This window comes from Cryptomeria japonica, chromosome 11 (genome assembly GCF_030272615.1).
Source record: "Cryptomeria japonica chromosome 11, Sugi_1.0, whole genome shotgun sequence".
Classification (NCBI taxonomy): domain Eukaryota; kingdom Viridiplantae; phylum Streptophyta; class Pinopsida; order Cupressales; family Cupressaceae; genus Cryptomeria; species Cryptomeria japonica.
The window spans coordinates 567,587,818-567,610,860 of record NC_081415.1 but is presented as its reverse complement, the minus strand read 5'-3'; the positions used below and the strand labels follow the sequence as shown (position 1 = coordinate 567,610,860).

At 35.2% G+C, this 23,043-nt stretch overlaps 1 pseudogene; it reads right to left on the bottom strand.

The window, feature by feature from the left end:
- The window catches only part of LOC131860335 (caffeic acid 3-O-methyltransferase-like), a 41,227-nt pseudogene extending 25,446 nt beyond the window's left edge, over positions 1-15,781 (bottom strand).
- Positions 15,782-23,043: the final 7,262 nt, after the last annotated feature.

Here is a 23,043-nt window from a genome sequence, read left to right as displayed (position 1 = left end):
GCCTTTTGACAAACAATACAAGTTTCCACATACTTCCTAACATCTTGATTCATCCTAGGCCAATAGTAATACCTTTGAACTAACTCTTGAGTCTTGTTGACTCCAAAATGACCACTAAGACTGCCATTATGCTTTTCTTGTATGAGATTTTCTCTCATTGACCCTCTAGGCACACAAAGTTGCCCTCCTCTAAACAATAACCCATCTTGAAAGGTAAAATATGAATAATCACTATGAAAATGATTTTGATACTCTTTGCATACCTTGTAGGCATTTGAGAAGTCTTCATCATCTGGGTATAGGTCTCTAAAACTATCAACACCTATGCTTCTTAACTGAATTTCTTGGACTGTGAAGAGTCTCCTGCTCAATGCATCAACAACCATATTTAGTTGACCTTTTTTATGCTTGATTGTGAATGTGTAGGCTTGCATGCATTCTACCCACTTCATGTGTTTGTGACTGAGTTTGTCTTGTGAGTTTAGAAAGCTTAGAGCTTGATCGTCTGTGTAGACTACAGATTCCTTAGGAAGGATATAGTGTCTCCACTTCCTCAAAGCCTGCACTAAAGCATATAACTCCAAGTCATATGAGGAGTATTTCCTCTTTGCATCACTTAGCTTCTCACTATGGAAAGCTACTGGTCTTTCTTCTTGACTTAGGACAGCACCTACTGCAACATTGCTTGCATCACATTCCACTGTGAAGAGTTTTTCAAAACTAGGCAACACTAACACGAGTTGAGTATCTATCTTTTCTTTCAAGGTTTCAAAACCTCTATTTTCTTATTCATTCCACTAAAACTTTTCCTTCATTCCACCTCTAATAGTGTCCAACATTGGTGCACTTATAGCACTAAATTGCCTAATGAACTTCCTGTAATACTGAGCTAGTCCATGGAAGCTTCTCACCTCTATTATTGACTTAGGAGTGGCCAATTTACTATGGCTTCAACCTTTCTAGGATCCATATTGAGATTCCCTTGTGACAAAACAAGCCCAACATAAACCAACTCCTACTTAAAAAATTCACACTTGTCCAAGTTCATGGTTAGCTTCTCTTCATACAATCTTTGTAGCACAATTTCCAAATGATTAACATGACCTGCCCTATCCTTACTAAAAATCAGAATATCATCTAAATATACGACCACAAATTTACCTATGAAGTCCTTCATCACCTCATTCGTGAGCCTCAGGAAGGTTCTTGGAGCATTAGATAAGCCAAATGGCATTATAAGCCATTTATAAAGACCCTCTGTTGTCTTGAATGTTGTTTTCCATTCATCACCCTCCTTAATCCTAATTTGGTGCTATCCACTTTTAAGGTCAATCTTGGTAAATTATTTGGCTTCACCTAAACAATCCATTAGGTCTTATATTCTAGGAATTGGAAACCTATATCTAATGGTGATTCTATTTATAGCCCTAGAGTCAGCACACAATCTCCAAGTACCACCTTTCTTTGGGGCTAAAATGGTAGGTACAACACAAGGGATAATGCTTTTCCTAATTAGGCCTTGGTCTAAAAGATATTGGATTTGTTTGGAAATCTCAACATTTTGTTGGGGAGTCATCTTGTAAGCTGCCTTTTTAGGTAAGGATGCTCCAGGTATGAAGTATATTTGATGGCTTATGGTTCTTTTAGGAGGTAGGGTGGTTGGTTGTCCATCACTCATTATCCCTTTGATCTGTTTCAGTAGGTCTTGAACCTCTACTGGCAAATCTGGCTTCTCTTTCTTGTCTTCCTCTTTAGGTTTCATCACTAATGCAAACCCTATACCTTCACCTTCCTCAAGTGTCTTCAAGAACTATTTTTCACTCACTAAGAGGACAGTAGGACCTACTGCTCTCTTTTCACCTTCCTGAAGGATAGATTGGATCTTGAATGGGACTCCATCTTTCTTGAATGAATATGCCTTCTTGGCTCCATCATGAATAGCTTGTCTATAAAATTTCCATGGTCTTCCTAATAGAATATGGCATGCATCCATGGGTAGGACATCACACAACACTTTGTCCTTATACCTCCCAATGGTGAAATCCACCCATGCTTTCTCATTGACTAGGACATGTTGGCCTTTTTTGAACCAAGTGACCCTATATGGGTTGTTGTGAGGTATCCTTTGTAATTTAATCTTACTCACTACCTCTTATAACACAATGTTGTCTATTGACCATGAATCAATGATCACTTTGCAAACTTTGTCCATAATCTTGCATTTGATCCTAAATAATGACCTCCTTTGGCTAGGCTCTTCTCTGACAGGTTCCTTTATCAAAGTTCTTATTATCATCAGATTGTCACCTACCTCTGATTCTAAGGCAACCTCTGAAGTCTTTTTGCTTGTAGTCTCTTCTTGAAGATAGTTCACTCTCCTTTCACTACTCTATGATGATGATCCCTTCTCTGGACACCTTTATGCTGGATGACCAAGTTGATTGCAATGGTAACACTTCATTGAGGCAAAATATGAGTAACCACTACCTTTTCCACTATACCTTCCTCTATTGAATCCTCCTTTACCAGTGCCACTTTCTTGTTGCTCAGTGAGCTTAGACTCACCTTGTGTTCTTTGCTCTGAATTTCTTCCTCCAAAGCCTCCCCTATAGCATCTATTTTCTTTTCCTCTACCTCTGCCCCTATTACTACTTGAATCATGTTTTCTTTTAGATTTTTCTTCCACTTTAAGGGCAAGTTGATAGCTTTGATGAACTGTCTTTGGGCTCATTAGACTGATTTCCTCTTGGATGTTCCATCTTAGTCCATTTAGGTACCTAGCTACCTTAAGGCTTTCTTCTTCCACCGCATGAGATCTAAGGATAAGTTTATGAAACTCCTCTATATAACCACTTACATCAAGGTCTTTTTGTCTTAGGTTTTTTCTTTTCCTATGAATCTACACTTCATAGTCATCAGGGAGATAGGCTTCTTTGATTTTGACTAACATCCCTTTCCAAGAAGAAATGGGAGTTTTAACCGCACTCTTCCTCTCATCCTACACAAATTTCTACCATGTGAGAGTGGCTCCCCTCATCCTAGTCTTGGCCATTTTAACTCTTTGAGGTTTATCTATGCATTCACATTCAAAATGGTTCTCCATACCCTCTATCCATTCTAGAACCACTTCTGCTTCTATCTTACCAGTAAACAATGGCAATCCTTCTAGTGATTTACCACTTAAGGCTTTCAATGCCTTTTGGAAAGGTTCTTGTTCTAAAATAGGATCAAGTTTAGGTACTTTGTCTACTTCTGACACCTCTTTTCCCTTCCCTTCTGCTCCTTCAACCTTTACCAACACTTCATCTGCCTTGGTTTCAATCTCACCAAGCTTACCTTTTAATTCTACCAATTTTTTCTTCAAGAGTCTATTGTCTTCCTCTTGATCATCCACTTTCTTTGCCAACTCTACATTGGTCACATTGGTGTTGTCTCCTATAGATTCCACTAAGGACATCTACTCTCTTAGCCCAAATCTTATAGGCTCTGATACCAATTTGATAGGGTTAAACCTAGCTTGCTCACACTTCACCTAGTTGGTGTTGCTCAACTCCGCAAACCTCACCAGGTCTAGCTATGTTCCAAGACATCCAAGTACTTCCCAAATTCTTCTAGGAATTTCTCTTTTCCAATCTCAAGGTTTTTGCAACAAGTGTTTGACTAAGAACCCTACCTTTTCAATGTGTTTCCCATGTGCACAATCTTGCAATATTGACAACAACTTATCAATTTATCACTTTTCACCCCCATACTATTGTGAGTCATTTCATAGGTGTGGAGGTGTAATTTACCATGTAATGAACTCAATTTGGTCCATTTGAGGTTTTGCAATCACTATCTTCCTTACCGATTTCATAAATTTGCCTAGAAATAGGGCTACAAGGATGAGCCCCAATTAGGCCTCCTAAATCCGTTTTTCAAGGGATTTGAGGGAATTGGTCTAAAGGACCCTGCAACAAGGTTTATTTTTCTTCAATAACTCTCCCATCCCCAAGAGATTTTGTTAGTTTTAGTCTTCCATCTTTTCGTACAGTGCCCTAACCCAAAAATGAGCGTTTGCCAGGGTTTCTAGGCCTTAACCGATAGTGACTGTCCAAATTTGTGAAATGGGAATCTAAAAGACTTGTCAAGGCTTCTTCTTTCAGTTTCAACTCTATATGGACCTCATGAACCAACCCAAATTATTTGGTTAAGGTTTTTTATTCACCCCTGTAGTATGCATTCAATTTACACCCTGTTTTCTCTAGCCGGGTTGCTCCTAGACTCACCTAGAACAAGGTGGAAACTATGATGAATTCCACTTCCAGAACTCATCCCTTCATATTTAAACTATAGATAGGGTTGCCTTCTATGTCCCAAGAGGTCGTGATGGTATTACAGAGGGATTTTATGGCCAACTATTTTACAAAAAATTTCTATTTACAAGCCAAAACTGGCTGTTTGGAAACAAAACAGTAAAAGTACTAACATACACTATCTACAAAGCATGCAATGAACCAAATAGTACTAGAACACACCAAAGAACCACTATCCAAAGGTGGATCAATAGATTCAATCCATTTGTATTCACTTTCTATGCAAAATAAGACAAAAATAGTGATAACAGTCTGAGAAAGAGTAGTTTCAGTTTGTTATTCATAAAATTCAAAACTTCCAACCTTGGTAACCATGCAAGAGGAGGTTTAAATATCCTTCCCCACATGTGGAGGCATCCTAGGTCAATATTCTAACCCTTACTCCACCGCTAAGCTCTTTTAGGACCAAAGTTGTCATGACAACTTTTACAACTTTACACATTTTGTCTTTTCAACTTAAACAACCTATTTCAAGTTATTATTCATGTATTTTTCAACATTCCTAAGACTATTATAAACCTCTATAATTCTCACACCAAGTTATGCCTCTTTTGACCATCAAGAAGGCCATTTACCTACTTAAACTACCACCTACTCACAAAGTGAAAACCTAGAAAGGTAACTAAGACAACTAGGCCTACACTTGACTCAAATCAAACATTACACACACGCCTTGGACCCTCTTGGAGTCCTTATTAGAAAGATAACTTCGCTAAGGTCAGTACAAGACAAAATTGTAGAAGGACTATGAGCCTAAGTCCTAGGTGCTCCAACACCACTGCCCATGAGTGCCATTTCCCTTTCCAGGAGTTAATATTCTGATCCAGCTTTAACTTCAAAGATCCCAAAGTTTTGAGTTCCGCAATCCTCCGAAAATTGGGATGCCCAAGTGAATACATGAAAGAATGCCTATTTTACAGTTCTAAATTCTTTGTATCTTAACCTCTAAGGAAGCAGGGGTGGAGAAGAATTTTATTTTTTATTTTTCTTTGTTGATAATTTGGCCCGAGGCCTTCCCAAAGGATTCCAAGAGCATTTTTAGCTGAATTGCTTCCTTGGTCTTTTCGACACTCATCAAGAGGTTATCATCTACAAATTTTGATGCCAATCAATGAAACATCCGATGAGGATGTTGTATGTCCTATGGAATTCTCTCATTGGACATGTGTCAAAATTCTCACGTACACCCAAGAAACATCCAACGAGGATGTTTTATGCCCAATGACATTCTCTCGTCGGATGAGGGGTCATGGCCGCCATCAGAAGAATCCTAGGTGTTGTTGAAATTTTGACGTCCACCTAGGAAACATTCAATGAGGATGTTGTATGCCCGTTGATATTCTCTCGCAAGATGTGTGGTCATGGCCACTGTCAGAAGAGTCTTGGGTACCATCGGAATTTTGATGACAGTCAAAGAAACATCCGACGAGGATGTTGTATGTCCTATGGCATTCTCTCATCGGACGAGTGTTTGAATTCTGACATGCACCTAGGAAACATCCGACAAGGATATTGTATTCTTGATGGAATTCTGTCACGGGATTAGCGGTCATGGCCGCCGTCGGAAGAGTCTTGTGTGTCATCAGAATTCTGATGCCAATCAAGGAAACATCTGATGAGGATGTTGTATGTCATATGGCATTCTCTTGTCGGATGGGTGTCATAATTCTGATGTCCACCTAGGAAACATCCGACGGGGATGATGTATGCTCGACGACATTCTCTTGCCAGATAAGCGGTCATGGCCACCATCAGAAGAGTCTTGGGTGCCCTCGAAATTCTAACACTAGTGAAAGAAACATTCGACGAGGATGTTGTATGTCCTATGACATTCTCAATGTTATCTTTTATGGATGGTTGGTAAACGTTCCATGGTTTATATTTGTTCTTACCTATTATAGCTATTGTTCTGGTATTCGGTTTATGTATTCTAGTAATAAGATTTTAATGCTTAAAGTTCTCTAATCTGTTGACAATTGATTCACCCTCCCTCTTAGGTCTCCTCTAATTATCTGAGTTGTCTAACAACAACAACAACATGCTAAATGTGGTCTAAAGTTTTTGTGGAACCTTTTTTAGAGTAGACATGGAAAAGGAGAGCATGATGGAGTAGGAGCTTGTGTAAAGCGTGCACTTCGCCAATATAAAATTGGAGGTAACAACATACGAAATTCAAGTGAGATAGTAGAATGGTGCAAAAATGATTTTGGTGCACATGAGACAACATACAAAAAATGCTATTTTTGGGAAGTTAAAGATCTTGATCAATCATAATTGACAAAAAATTAATGGCATTAGAAGTGTGCATCAAGTGATGACTACAGGACATAGCAAACCTATTGTGATTCAGGTTAGATAAAAATTATGTTTTTGTATTGATTGCATTGAAAACAATGCAAATATTCAATAATGTTAGAACATTGCAGATGGATTTGCTTCAGAATGGAAGATGAAACAATTTGTCACAATGCCTCCTTTTGAAGATAGTGACATTGTTGATATTCATGATCCTATATAATAAGCTGATTATGAACGTGTTTCTGATTTAGTTGTGTCAGGTACACTTGCATTTTATTTAAATATACTTACTATTTTTCATGTACTTTGTTTAAATTTGAATTCAATATATATTATTTTTGCATTCTACCATACACTTTATAATTTAATTGTTTGTATTTTGCCGTATACGGGTGATATTTTTCTCATGCTTGCACATCCTAACAATGTAGAAGGTGTTGACTATTACCTACTATGATGCACAAAACCAAAATGTAAATTGTCAGAATCAGTGGAAGATGTTGATGGGGAACAATATCCCACTGGATCCGTCATTGTTGAAGGTACTTATTATCAACAAACAAAGATAGATAACAATAGTGTTACATTTATTGAATACATGCCCAGCCAAATTTTTTTACATTATAGTCATTTAGTTATAGCAACAAGATCACATTTTGAAACTTTACAAAAAAGAGTTTGTATCCTCCAAAAGTGGAGGTTGCCTATCGAAGATCATGAAAGGATATTAGAGATAATAAAATATAGAGAGGATCCGAATTTTATGTACCATGAGCTCACTTTATTTATTAGAACAAGTGAACTCATGTATTTTTTTGACCGTGCTACATGTCTATATATGCATATATATGTATACATACACGTATATATATTCATATATATGTATGTACTATTTTTTTGGATCGTCATACGTATGTACGTATGTACATTCGAGCTCTTTTTTGGATCGCTATACATATGTACACACATGTACATTTGAGTTATTTTTTGCAACATATATACACATGTACATTTGAGTTTATTTGTTGTAGCTTCTTTGAAATAAAAATTTGCACAATTTGAGTTAATTTGTTGCATGCTATCTTATATTGATTTGAATCACTTAGTTGAATTGAATTAATTAATTGATTTGAATAAATAATTTGATTTAATTTGATTAAATCATTGCATGTATTTGAATCACTTAATTGAATCGATTTAATTAATTCATTGGATTGATTTGGATCACTCAATTAATTGATTCATTCATTGGATTGGTTAATTTATTGGATTGATTAACTCATTGAATTAATTCATTGCACCGATTAATTGATTTGAATTTGTTTGATTAATGTATTGAATTGGTTTGAATTTATTTGATTTAATTTGATTAATTCATTGAATTGATTTGATTAATTGATTTCAATTAGTTTGATTAATTCTTTGAATTGGTTTGAATTGATTTGAAATAATTTGATTAATTCATTGAATTGATTTGATTAATTGATTTGAATTAGTTTGACTAATTCATTGAATTGGTTTGAATTGATTTGATTAATTGATTTGAATTAGTTTGATTAATTCATTGAATTGGTTTGAATTGATTTGATTAATTTCTTTGATTAATTCATTGAATTGATTTGTTGATTAATTTAGTGAATTCATTTGATTAATTGATTTGAATTAATTTGATTAATTCATTGAATTGAATTTATTTTATTTTATTAACTGATTTGAATTAATTTGATTAATTCGGTGAATTCATTTGATTAATTGATTTGAATTAATTTGATTAATTCATTGAATTCATTTGATTTGATTTGATTAATTGATTTGAATCACTTTTTTATTTGAATTGATTTGATTAATTTAATAATTAAATCAACAATTCAACTAACTAAATCAAATCAATAATTAACAATTCAACTAACTATTAATAATTCATTGGTTTGAATTGATTTGATTAATTGATTTGAATTAATTTGATTAATTTAGTGAATTCATTTGATTAATTGATTTGAATTAATTTGATTAATCCATTTAATTGAGTTGATTTGATTTGATTAATTGATTTTAATCACTTTTTTATCTGAATTGATTTGATTTGATTAATTGATTTAAATCAATTTTTGATTTGAATTGATTTGAATTAATTTGACTAATTCATTGAATTGAATTTGATTTGATTAATTGATTTGAATCAATTTTTTATTTAAATTGGTTTGATTAATTTAATAATTAAATCAACAATTCAACTAACTACATGAAATCAACAATTAATAATTGCTACTAGATTTTTTAATCTTAAAGATGGGTCCTCCTCGGTCATTTCCAACATCTATGCTCCTAATGGGAGATCAGCTAGGAAATCTCTATGGTCTTCCATTTGCCTTGCCAGATCTCTCTTCCCTAATGAGAAATGGATCCTTCTAGATGATTTCAATACCCCTCTTTCTAATCTGGAAAAATCTGGTGGTTAACCAATTTCTATTGATAGTAGACAAGACTTGGTTGACATGATCAACTCTTTGAGCCTCTTAGATCTTGATGTTATTGGGGCTAAATTCACCTGGTCCAATAGACGCAGTGGGGAGGAACTTATCCAAGTCAATCTTGATAGGAGTCTTATTTCTTTAGATTGGCTTCATCTGGCCTCCTGCAGACTCAATGCCTTAGCCCGTGTTGGATTAGATCACTTTCCAATCTGCCTCTCAGTCTACCTCTCAGTCTCTCCATTGTCTGGCAGAAAGGCATACCCCTTTAGATTTGAGAAAATGTGGCTCATGGCCCTAGAAATCTAGGATAAAATTTTGGAGTGGTGGAATATTCATATCCAGAGAATGGTTATATTTCATAGAGCCAAGAAGCTCTCCAATGTTAAGTCTAATATCCAACGCTGGAATAAATCCACTTTTGGCAACATCTTCAAAGCTAAAGAGAAGCTCAAACTGGAACTTTTGGAGGTTCAAGAGCATATCCTAGCTTACGGGTTTGATATTGATGTCTCGAATAAAGAAATTGATATTTTCACCAAATTATATGATATTATCTCAAAAGAAGGAGAATTTTGGAAGTAGAGATCTAGAGTCTTATGGCTCAAAAGTGGTGACAAAAACACTAAGTTATTCCATATGATGACTCTTAAGCACAGGGCTACCAATAGAATAAACAAAATTGAGATTGGACAGAGATGGGTTGATAAGCATCATGAGATTTCTCAGGAAGCCATCAATTTTTTCTCCAAACTCCTTTTTGTGGATGATCCTCTTGATCCTTCAGGTTAGATTGAAATCTTGCAGCAATTTCCCTCCATCATCTCTAGGGACATGAACCTTGAGCTTACCAGAATCCCCTCCCCTAAAGAAGTTTGCAATGTTGTTTTCTCTTTTGAAGGTAACAAGGTCCCCGAACCTGATGGTTTCCCTCTTTTTTTCTTTCAAAAATTTTGGCATATTATCTTCTCTGATGCGGTTGCTACTACTCAAGAATTTTTTGGATCACGCTATCTCCTGAAGGAACTAAACACCACCTTCATGGTCCTCATCCCAAAGAAATATGGCGCCTGCTCTTTTCAGAATTTTAGACCTATTAGCCTTTGTAACTCTATTTATAAAATCTTCACCAAGATTCTTGTGCTTAGACTTAAGATTTTCATCCCCTCTTTAATCTCTAAACATCAAAATGGGTTTGTGCTTGGGAGGTAGATCCTGGATTCTGCTATTGTGGTTCATGAGAACATCCACTCCCTTTGTATTAACAAAAAAATGGGTTTTCTCTTGAAACTTAACCTGCTGAAAGCTTTTGATGGAGTTAATTGGTGCTTCCTTCTCAAAATCCTCAAGGCCTTTGGATTCAGAGATAACTTCATCCAAATTATTGAGAAATGTGTTTCCACCCCAAAATTCTTTGTGTTGATTAATAGATCTGCCTCCGATTTTTTCTCTGGGTCTAGGGGCATTTGACAAGGGGATCCTTTATCTCCTTTCCTTTTCATTCTGATGAGTGGAGATCTTAGCAGAATAATTTAGAGGGAGGTCAGAAATGTCAATATTATGGACCATCGACCCTCCTCTTAGGCCCCCACTTGCTCTCACCAACAATTTGTTGATAATACTCTCTTGATGGGGGAAGGTTCCATCAAAGAAGCCAAGAATTTAAAAATGACTCTGAATATATATGAACATGGCTTGGGACAAAAAATTAGCCTGGATAAAAGCTCCATCTTCTTCTTTAACACCCCTGAGCATAGGAAAGTTAAGATTGCCTCAATTATTGGCTGCAAAATTGGAACTTTGCTTGATTCCTATATGGGCCTTCCCCTCTACTAAAGTCTAGCTCCTGACTCTTTTTGGGTGAATCTTATAGACAAATTTTAGAAAAAATTTGTTGGATGGAAAGGCGCCTTGCTAAGCCAAGCTGGTAAACTCCAATTAATCAATGCCTCGCTTCAAGGCCTTCCGGTTTATGCTATGAGTCTATTCAAAATCCCAATTAAAATCATGGATAAATTGGAAGGAATTCAAAAAAAAAATTATGGACTGGAACTGAATTCAAAAATAGATTACACCTTGTGGCTTGGAATCAAGTTTGCTTGCCCAAACTCATGGAAGGTCTGGATATCCAGAATTTGAGAGATTTCAATAAAGACCTGATGTCCAAGCAACTATGGAGATGTCTTAAGGAGACTAATGAATGGATTTATATATTGAAACTTAAGTACCAAATTCCTAATATCCAAAACACTCTGAAAACTTATGAGCTCCCCAACGCGGTTTCTGATTTTTGGAGCAATTTCTTTGGCTCCTCCAAATTTATCTTGCATGACAGTAGATGGATGCTAGGTAATGGTAACAGGATCAGGTTTTGGTATGACTAGTGGACTAGTGATGGCCCCCTATCAGACTTTGTTTGGGCTCCCCCCTACAAAGAATTATGCCTCAGAAGAATTGGTGCCTGGGTGGCTGATTACATTAGAAATGGAGAATGACTGGACCTCTCTTCTGTTGATAATGATCTAAGACCTATGCAACCTTGGTTGAATTGCATCCACATCCCCCACTCTCAAGGGGAGGATAAAGTGTTCTGGAACTTCTTCTCTTCTTAGAAGTTCAAAGTTGTTGATGCCTATAAGTTTATCTCTAGATGCTTCTCCCCCCCCTATTGGGTAGGTATTTGGAACAAACTCCTAATTCCTAAAATTAACATCTTTTTTTGGTTGTTTATGTGGGGAAAGATCTCTACCATTGATAATATTTGCAGAAGAGGTATTCATCTCTCTAATAGATGTTTTCTCTACAAAGAGGCAGAGGAAAATGCTAGCCATCTACTGCTGCATTGCGCCCATGCCAAAATATTAGGAATCACTTCCTTAACATTTGGAACATTGCCTGGGTCTCCCCTGTTTCTACTCAATGAATGTGGTTTGAATGGAAATGCCCTTCTAATAATCAGGCCTTAGGTGTTCTCTGGAATTTATCTCTTCTTCATATTGACAAGGGCATCTAGAAAGAAAGAAACAATAGAGTTTTCAGGGACTTCGAAACTCCTCCTTTTCTTGTGGCTGTTAGAATTCATAATGCTAGTAAAGAGAACTTTATCCACTCCTACCCCAATAGAAAGAATGAATCCCCCATTCCTACTCTCTAGGAGGATTGGGATACTATCAATCAGTGGAAAACTGATTGGAACATTGCCAACCCAGTCCACAAAACCAAGTAGTGTAGAAAAAATGTTGTATGGCATCCTCCCAATATGGACTGGATAAAAATAAATGTGGATGGGGTGGCTAATAGAAATCCTGGACCGACTGGGTGCAGGGGAGTGGCTAGGAATCACTCTGGTTTGCTGGTTTCTGTGGTGGCACTCCCCCTGGGCACCTAGACTAACCACTATGCGGAAGCCAATGCTTCCCACATTGGGATACGCATGGATAAAAGAGAGGGGTTTACTAAAGTGTGGCTAGAGTCCAACTCGCTAAACACTGTCAACTACCTGAGTGGCTGCACAAATCCTAGCTGAACGATTGCTAGCTTGATCAAGAACTGCTGAAATATATTTAATGAACTGATAGATTTGAAAATCTCACATATATATCAGGAAGGTAATAAGGTGGCGGATCTACTGGCGGTGGGATACTGGGCAACCAACAAGTGGAGTAGCAGGGATGCTTTCCTCAAAAAATCTGTGCGATGTGGCACGTAATGATTACTATGTTAATCAATGATCCCTCATCATGACATGACTGAGTTGATAGGGAAATGACTCTTTCTGGTTTTCCCTAATCAAAATTTTAGAAACCTCCTCGGTGACTAGATTTACTATCTCATTTTGTGGTTTTTCTGCTAATGTTCTGATATCCTTTGGGTGTGGCCCATTTTATGTGATTGGTTGGTGACAATGAGCCCCTTCTCCTATAATTTGGTGACCACGAACATAATGGGAGGGGATAAGAACAGACAAGAGCCCTCTACTTGTGAGAAGTTGAAATAGAATAAAGATGTTTGGTAGGAAGTCGTCGATTGTGGTCTTGTCCCCTACCTAGACTGGCTTCATGGCCCCTCTCCTCAATTACAGAGGCCTTTGTTAATGGATGGAAAAAAAGGAGTCTTAGGGCTTATGGTGTTGATTATTAGATTGATGAAACTTTAGTGGTGATGGTCATTGGTCTGGTTACGACTGGAAGAACATTTTACAAGGATAGAAAAATTGGGCAAGAGGACATGTTGAGTTTCTTTGACAAAGACAAGGAGTTCTCCAGAGTCACCAAGATGGCCGATGGTGGCTATAATAGAAAAGACCTCATGGTCCCATGGTCTAACATAGCAGATTTTATAATGAGGTATATCACCCTAGATGGAAGGTATGCATGCATCTTCTCCTACCATTTCACTATCCTAAATCATTTTCATCACGATAAAATTATCTTTGTTCCCTACTATCTTGCCTCCTCCCTTGAGAATAGCCTCGAAAAGAACCTGGAAAACCTTAACAACCCTTTTCTTCATGAGGGACTTATTGTCCTTATCATGGAACATGCCAAATCACTTGAAATTGTGCCTCTGCTTGCTGAGATTGGCCTGCAGATGGAGGTCCAAGATGCCTCTGATTCGGAGATGGACCTAGATGATAGTGGGGTTCCTATTGATGACTCTGAATACGAACTTGTGGATGAAAAGTAAAAGATGGTCACTCCTTAGATGCCCGGCAGAAAGAATCCCCCCAGATGGGCAATTAGTAAATATAAAACCAACAACAAGCTGATCTCCAAGGCCGAAGCCATCACCAAAAAGAAAAAGCTAGCGGCAAAGGATCATGTCCCAAAGATTACGGACCAAGCGATTAAACTGGACATCCCTATCAATGTCCAGAAAGATAATTGGGGGAAGGATGGTAGTCTAATGAATCTTGTCATGGAAGCCACTAGAAACTAGTAGTGCTATTGGAAATGGGTCGAGCACGAAATTGACACCCTCAAAATGGTGGTCAAAGAAATAATTGACATTTTCACTATTTCCTATGAACCTAGCAAGCCGTAAAAACTCTGATCATGACTCAAAAACTCTCTCAGAATGTTGAGGTAATGAAATGTAACCACAAACAAAGGATTGATAAGGTGGAACAATCCATGGTTGAGATTAAGAAAAATCTCAAGAACCTGGTCGACATTAGTAAAGAAGCCATGAACAACAACATTGAGGGGCTTGAAAATATTAATGACATGGTTGTTGACTATAGATCCTTCAACAATGACCCAGTGGAAGATCTTGGAGGAGATGATCTGGATGCTGGAGAAAGCAAAACCATTGGACCCAGTTCCAAAACCAGGAGTAGAAGAAGCAACAAGGGTACCTCCAGATTCATCATGGAGGAGCTTGAGGAAATCAATAGGATTTCCATCCAAAAGAACAAAGATCTAGTGCTCTCGCTTAACTGAGAGCTTTTTTTTCTTTGGCTTGTTTGTCTATGTTTCTTTTGTTTTTATTTCTATTTGGGGTTGCTCCCTATTTTGCTGTTGTTTCTTGTTGTTTTGGCTGTTGGCCAGCTATTGTAAAACTTTAGGTTTTAGGTCCCTCTAAAACCTTTTTATCCTTATCAAAAACAATTAATAATTCAACAAGCTAAATATCAAGATTTATCATCTAAAATAACATGACCAATTCTACTTGAACTAATTATAAAAATATAACATAGACACAGACACGTGTAATAAACAAACAAGTAATCTCATCAAACAAGTGTGTTAGATATGTACAAGTGTTAGATACATAAACAAACATGTACAAGTATCTGATATGTATATAATGTCATCAAACAAATGTCAGATACATATATGTAAGAAAAAACTACATGCATTGTACATATAATCTCATCAAACAATGATAATGTATAAACTAAGTTGATCGATCCTCCACCAATCCATGTCCTGAATGTTGTCCTTGCAAAATAATGTACACGCAAGAACACATATATATAAGAACATGCAAATTTTACCTGGTCTAATCCATCATCTGCACCACCAGAGTGTGCATGGGCCACACGTATCCAAGATGAAGAACTCAAACGTGGTCCAGGAACCTGGATCATATATAATTTAAAATTAAAATTGTGTTAACTAATAATTTTGAAGTTGAAATCCACTATTTAAAATCAATTAAATAATATGACCTTGTAGAAAAAAAACAATATGTACCTAACTATGACCATGTGCAGGAGCAAAAGGAGGCTACAAATATACTAATGTCTCCAATGTAATAGGACACTATATATAATTCAAAATTCAAATTGTGTTAATAGTTTCTAGTTGAAATTCACTATTTAAAATCAAATAAATGATATGACCTTATAGAAAAAACAATGTGTACCTCACGAGACTCGAAGGCTCTCCCAATCCTACTGACCTCAAATGAATGGAAGGACACGTGGTCAACTTCTATATCCAGTGATGTATCCTCTAAAATGTCAATAAGAAGACTAGTATAGTGACCAGGAGCTCGAGCAAGAGCTGTAAAAGTAATAGGCTGTAGCAATGTAGGTCGTGGTGGCTCAAGTGTTGGATTGACTCGTGTAGGCTGAGGAGGAGGTGTGGGATCAAATGATGTATGTGGTGGATGGGTTGTAGGATGCACGAGAATTCCCACATCTCTCCCCATATCATCGTGAGATTCTCTACCACCAAGGATCCTAGATCCACCTCCGTGTATATGTTGTCTCACCCGTGTTGGTACATCCTCAAGTGGGATCTCAAGAATCAAAGAAAGAAGTGTATATGAATCCAATAAATCTCTAAACAATAATGCACTCATCAGCTGCAAAGGATCAACCTCTCTCTACCATGCATCGTCAAGTGCAGATGGTATATCTACATGAGTGTAAGGATCAACACCACTGCTAGATGTCACATTTGTAGCCTGTAGAATGGTACCCTGCGATCGCAACAAATATCTCCCAACATGATCAGATGTCATCTAGTCAACCTGAGTAGCATTCTGTGCAATGCTGGAGTAGATATGTCGCTTGGCATTATCAGGTGTTGCATCTGATTCCTGTGATAACTCCAAACATTTTGGTAGAACCAAAAGGTTTGGACCAATTAATACTTGTTTATTAACAAGCACTAGTACATCAAGTCATCTAAATTTATCATCGAGCCTCCCTCTCCCCTACCCAACATTCACTGGTATAGATGTATAATCAATGTCTAAGCCCATATGAAACTCTGCAAACAATTCTTTGCAAAAATAAAGTGGCAAATCATCCTTTTGTGGCCACATATGATGAGTTGCCAACCATTTAGGAAATATGAATGGTGCCACAACTGGATCGGTGCATCTAGTAACTAAATATCCTCTAATCTTACATTGTCTCAAACTTTGATAATGGGGGAACATAGTATGGACCTATGTAGAAGATACATCCCTACTCATGACTTCTCATTTCACCGTAAGGATTATATGTCCGAATAGTGTCAATCATATGTAGTAACTCATCCCTAATAATATTTTCCCTTTCCTTATGAGGCCGGGCTATGGAAAAATTTAATTCGGATGCAAGATGGTCTAGTGCATGCTATAGGGCCTAAGTGGTTTCAAAAAAAAGGCGAGCCCTGACATCACTATCACTAGAAGGCATTCAACCAGATTGTCTAAATGTCTGGTTAGTGCCGTCGCGATGAACTCTACCATCTAATGCCTGATTGACCATGTTGAAAATATCTGTATGTACATAATTATAAAAGCAAAGAATTTTAAAAATAATTATTGAAAACTATTTTAAACAATTCAAACTAATTTTGAAAACTATTTTAAACTAATTCAAACATTAAAATTACTTTAAAGAAACATTAAAATTAAATACATGTGTACATACACATACACATACACATACACATACACATACACATACACATGCACATATATAATTTACTTTAAAGAAACATTAAAATTAAATACATGTACATGATACACATACACATATACATACACATACACACACACACATGTGCATACACACACATACTATACCTACATACATACATACACACATGCACACATAAATACACATGTATATACATATACATGTACACACACACACATACACCCACATACACGCATACACACATACACATACGTTCATGCATGTATGTATACATACACATACACATGCATACACGCATATGTAAACGCATACATACATGTGTACATGTATGCGTGTATGTATGTATATAAATATGCGTGTATGTGTGTGTACATGTGCACATATGTGTGTATGTGTATGTGTGTATGTGTGTATGTGGGTGTATGTGTGTGTATGTATGTATGTGTATATGTATTTGCATATGTGTTTATGTGTGCATATGTGTATGTATATATGTAAGTGTATGTATGTATGTGTCTGTGTATGTATATGTATGTGTGTGCACATGTGTGTATGAATGTATATATGTATGTATATATGCATGCCGATGTATGTATGTATATAACATGTATGTATGTATGTATGTATGCATGTATGTATGTGTGTATGTATGTTTATATGTGTGTGTATATATGGAAGTATGTGTGTGTATGTGTATGTATGTGTCTGTGTATACACACATAAACACACATACATACATAAACACATACATACACTCACATACACACATATACTCATACACACACATATACACACATACATACATACACACAAACATACCTGCACATACCCATGCACACACATGTACATATATGTATGCATGTGTATGTGTGTGTATGTGTGTTTGTATGTACGTGCATGTGAGTCTGTGTGTGGGTGTGGGTGTAGGTGTATGTGTTTATGTGTTTGTATGAGCACAAGGATTTATTTTTTATGTGTAGTGTATTAATTATAATTTTTTATAATTTATATTTAAGGATAATGAGAAAATTATTATTTTTTTAATTATTTAATAGGTATATGTGCATAGTTTTTAATAGTTTCATAGTGTCAGTTTTATTTTGCTAGGTTTAATTATTTTTTAACATTTTTCTAATGTTTTGCTTCTAAATTTTTTTAAAAACTCGATAAATTATTCAATAAAAATAATTATAGCAATAAATATATTAATTTTTTTAATTACAAATACAAAACCAAAAAAAAAAAGAAAAAAAATTGAACCTTCTTGGAAAAATGGGGGCTGGAAATAAGCTCCTTGTGAGTCCGACCAAACTCTAAAAGCTCCTTAGGGTGCATATGGGGTTCACTAGGGAAAATATTAGTTTATATAACTGATAGTCCGGTCAGACTCCTGACACCATTTCAGCGCCATGTGGCCCAGGTGTAGTCTTGCCGGACTGAGTCGGGTTAGACTACCCATAGCTGGCTTAAAGTGTGACAAATGTTCATGCATTTACCCCCTGGGTAAAAGTACAAACCTGTGTCACACCTTTACAAAGGAAAAGGCTAACACAACAATAACTGTTGAATTTCGTCGCCATAAAAGTGTCATTTGCATTTTGAATTGAAGATGATGTAAACTGATTAAATGTGTAAAATTGGTTGAAGTTTAAGTCTACTATTTTTCAAAAAAAAATTGTCAATAATTTATATATTTTTTTAGCTTTGAAGTCCATTTTTTTATTGCTGAAAAACACTAAAAAACAAGGGGTTTAGTTCCCACCTCAAAAGAAAATGTAAATCAACTTTTTTTTCCGATTTTGATATCCGTTATAGATCACATATTTATATAGTGCATGAAATTTTTTATTTTATTTTTGATTTATATTTTCTTTGTTATAGCATTTGGAAGTCAAATACACAAGAATTTGACAGTTTTTGTTTCCCACCACAATTTGTCTATTCAATTTATGATAATCAAAAAAATAAAAATATTCTTTTGGAGAAGACTCTCTTTTCTAGTGAACCATATTTTTTTCAAATTGTTTTGAAGTGATTCCATATTTGTTTTTGTTTTTCAAAGCAGCCTGTTATTAAATAAAAGAATACCTAGTTGTAGTATTTTTATTTTTTTATATATTAAATGTAATCAAAACATTAAAAAAATTATATGAGTAGAATCCTGACTTCGATATCTACAAAACAGTATTTTTAAATTTTTTAATAAGTTTAATTTACCTATTGAAATTTGTTGCAGAAGTGACAAGTTTGAGAAAATCATGATTTTTTTTTAATGTGGTTGCCACTTGGCATTCCACATAGTGTGTTCCGACCGGAACCGTGAGGGCCGACGCGACCGATCACTTGAACCACATATAAAAAAGAAGTAAATTATATTAGATAGGTCTTATTTTTATAAACTCATATATATATTTAGATATTTCTAGAAATGTGTAGCAATTTGGATAAGTCGTGGAAATTTAGTTTTGTTGATGCATTTATTTTACGTTTTATATGTTGATTTTACATGTTTTATTCTTAAATTAAAAATTTTGTGTCTATGCATTGAACATGTATACATATTGATTTTAATTTTTAATTTTATTTGTGTATGGATTCACTTCATTACATGTTGTCTTAAGGGGTCATTTAAACACATTTATGGATTCATTTATAGTTGTACAAATGCATGGATTCATTTTATTCATCTATGTATTCATTTAATTTATATTTACACATGTATAGTTTCATTTAATTATATTTTATATATAGTTATGCATGTATATATAGTTACACAGGTGTCTTGAATTTTCAAGATATTTGTCTTAAGCAGATATTTGTGTCATGGATTCATTTAAATTTTTACACATGCATGCATTCATTTTATTTATCTATGTATTCATTTAATTTATATTTACACATGTATGGTTTCATTTAATTATTTTGTATGGATTTATTTAATTATGTTGTTGTAAGGTGTTTTAAGTGGTCTTAAGGGGATTTAAGGGGATATTTGCATCATGGATATATGTTTATTAAATTTAAATATATAGATATAAGTTCATTAAACATACAAAAACACTTAACTAAAATGAACAACTAAATTAAATTTTAATGACTAAATTTGTATGCTTAAGGGGATTTAAGGGGATTCAACAACTAATTATGATGTCTTAAGGTGTTTTAAGTGGTCTTAAGGGGATTTAAGGGGATATTTGCATCATTGATTATTTTATATTATTACACATGCATGGATTTGTTTTATTCATCTATGTACATTCATTTAATTTATATTTACACATATATTGTTTCATTTAATTATGTTGTTTGGATTCATCTAATTATGTTGTCCTAAGGAGTTTTAAGTTGTCTTAAGGGGATTTTTAAGGGGATATTTGTGTCATTGATTCTTTTTATTCATCTATGTACATTCATTTCATTTATATTTACACATATATTGTTTCATCTAATTATGTTGTTTGGATTCATCTAATTATGTTGGCCTAAGGTGTTTAAAGTGGTCTTAAGGGGATATTTTTGTCATGGATATAAGTTCATTAAATTTAAATATATAGATATAAGTTCATTAAATTTTTGAAGTAAGTTCATTATACATGTACATAAACACTTAACTAAAATGAACAACTAAATTAAATTTTAACAACTAAATTTGTTTAACAATGAACAAATAAAATATAAATAAACACTTAACTTTCACATACACATACAATTAACTAGAACACTTAACTAAATTCAAATGACTTAGAGATTCTATCATTTAAACACTTAAATTTCAAAAATGTAATCTATATATATGTGCAAAGTAGTATGAAATGTAGATCTATCTAGCACATACACATATATGTCTATCTATCACATGTACACATGTATTAAATGTCTAGTACACATACACACATGAGATATGGAAAATAAATATCTAGTACACATACGCATATGAAATGTGTACAGTACACATGTATGAAATGTCTAGTACATATGTACAAATATGAAATGTCTAGAAAATTTGTGCACATGCACATATATATAAACAATGGGTCAGTCGAGGCCCTATCCTGAACTATGTCCCAATCCATGCGCCTACAATAGAGTATGCACGAATAAAATCATACATTAAACATTTAATTCATGTACTAGAGTAAAAAAATTTAAGTAACATATATTAAGAGAATTTGCACATAGACAAACATACCTTTCAAGAGTCTCTACCATCACCACCATGTGCATGCAGGATTGTAGGGCATCTATGTGACGAGGAGCTCAATCTGCGTGATAGTGGTGCATCCTGCAATGTTGAAATTTTGTTAGATATACATACACATATATTTATAACTTGGAACCTAACCCTTTAAAAATAGAACTTAAATATTTAAAAAAAACAATTAATTTAAAGTTATAATGTATACCTATGTCTCCTGGTGAACAGGGCCGGTGGCAATGTGAAAATCCTCAAACATCGCCCCATGTGCCTGCAATAGAGTATGCACGCATAAACCCGTATATTAAAAACATTTAATTTAAATACTAGAGTGAATTTTTTTAAGTAACATATATTAAGAGCATATGTGTAGACAAACATACTTCTGAAGGGTCTCTAACATCACCACCATGTGCATGCAGGATTCTAGGACGTCTATGTGATGAGGAGCCCAACCTGTGTAATAGTGGTGCATCCTGCAATGTTGAAATTTTGTTAGATATACATGTACACATATTTATATCTTGCAACCTAACCCTTTAAAAATAGAACTTAAATATTTAAGATTGAATTAATTTAAAGTTATAATTTATACCTGTGTCTCCTGATGAACAGGGTCGGTGGCAATGTGCAAATCCTCAAACATCGCCCCTTGCATCTGCAATAAAAATTACACAGGATCTCACATATACATTATATATATATATAATTTATTTTAAAGATCAAACCGAATCTACATCAACATGTACATGTACGTGGTTGTAGATAAACATACCTCGGGGTCTCTAACACTTCCATCGCACGCATGCTGGACTCTGGAATGTTTGCAAGATGAATGACTCATCTTGCACAATGCTCTCTCATCCTAGACAATGCACACATTTTGTTCGATATATATATAATTTAAATCACTTGAAATTATTTAATCAACACCTAGATATCCATTTAAATAGAACTTAAAAACAAAAAAATAATAATTTAAACTTTGTATATACCTGTGTCTCTTGATGAACAACTGGGTTAGTGGTAGCATCCAAATCTCCATACATCGACCCTAACGTGATACCCTATATAGTTCAAAAAATACAATCCAATATATATAATTAATTTAATCTATGCAGTTCATGTGTACAATAAAGTAGCTATATAAAAATTTTAAGTTAAAATTAGTACATTATATATTATAATTCATACCTCTCCTGCAGCATGTAAGGCTCATCTAATCTTCCTAATGTCAAAATCATGCAAGGAGCCCACTGCAACATGATCCCCCTCACTATCTAGCTCCATAATAATTGTAGTGAATATCCCCAAAAAAACTAGTACCAGGTATTGTGGCTCGATCAACTGATGTATAAATAGGAGGAGGAAGTGTATCCTGACAAACTATTGTATGCTATGGTGGGACAGTAGGATGTGGAGCAACAGTAGGCTAAGAATCTATATGCTCACAACCATGGCCACAAGCACCCGGTCTACCAAGTACATGCCTAACAAATGATGGGACATCCTCTAGTGGGATCCCATGCTCTATAGCAATGACCTGATATGAATCCAAGAGATCACTGGATAAGCATGCGCTCATATCCTGTAAACGATCTATGTTATGCATGCATGCAACATCCATCGACGATGGTATGTCTACTCGAACATATGGATCATCTCTCATTGATGCATTAGGAATTCTAGTATGAGAGCGCAACAAATATCTACCCACCTGATCTGATGTCATCTCATCCACTTGTGTGGCTATAGTAGCAATACTGGAAAATATGGACTGTCGAGTGTCATTTGGTACACTATCTACAACATGTGCTAGGTCCGCACTCTTGGGAAGAACCA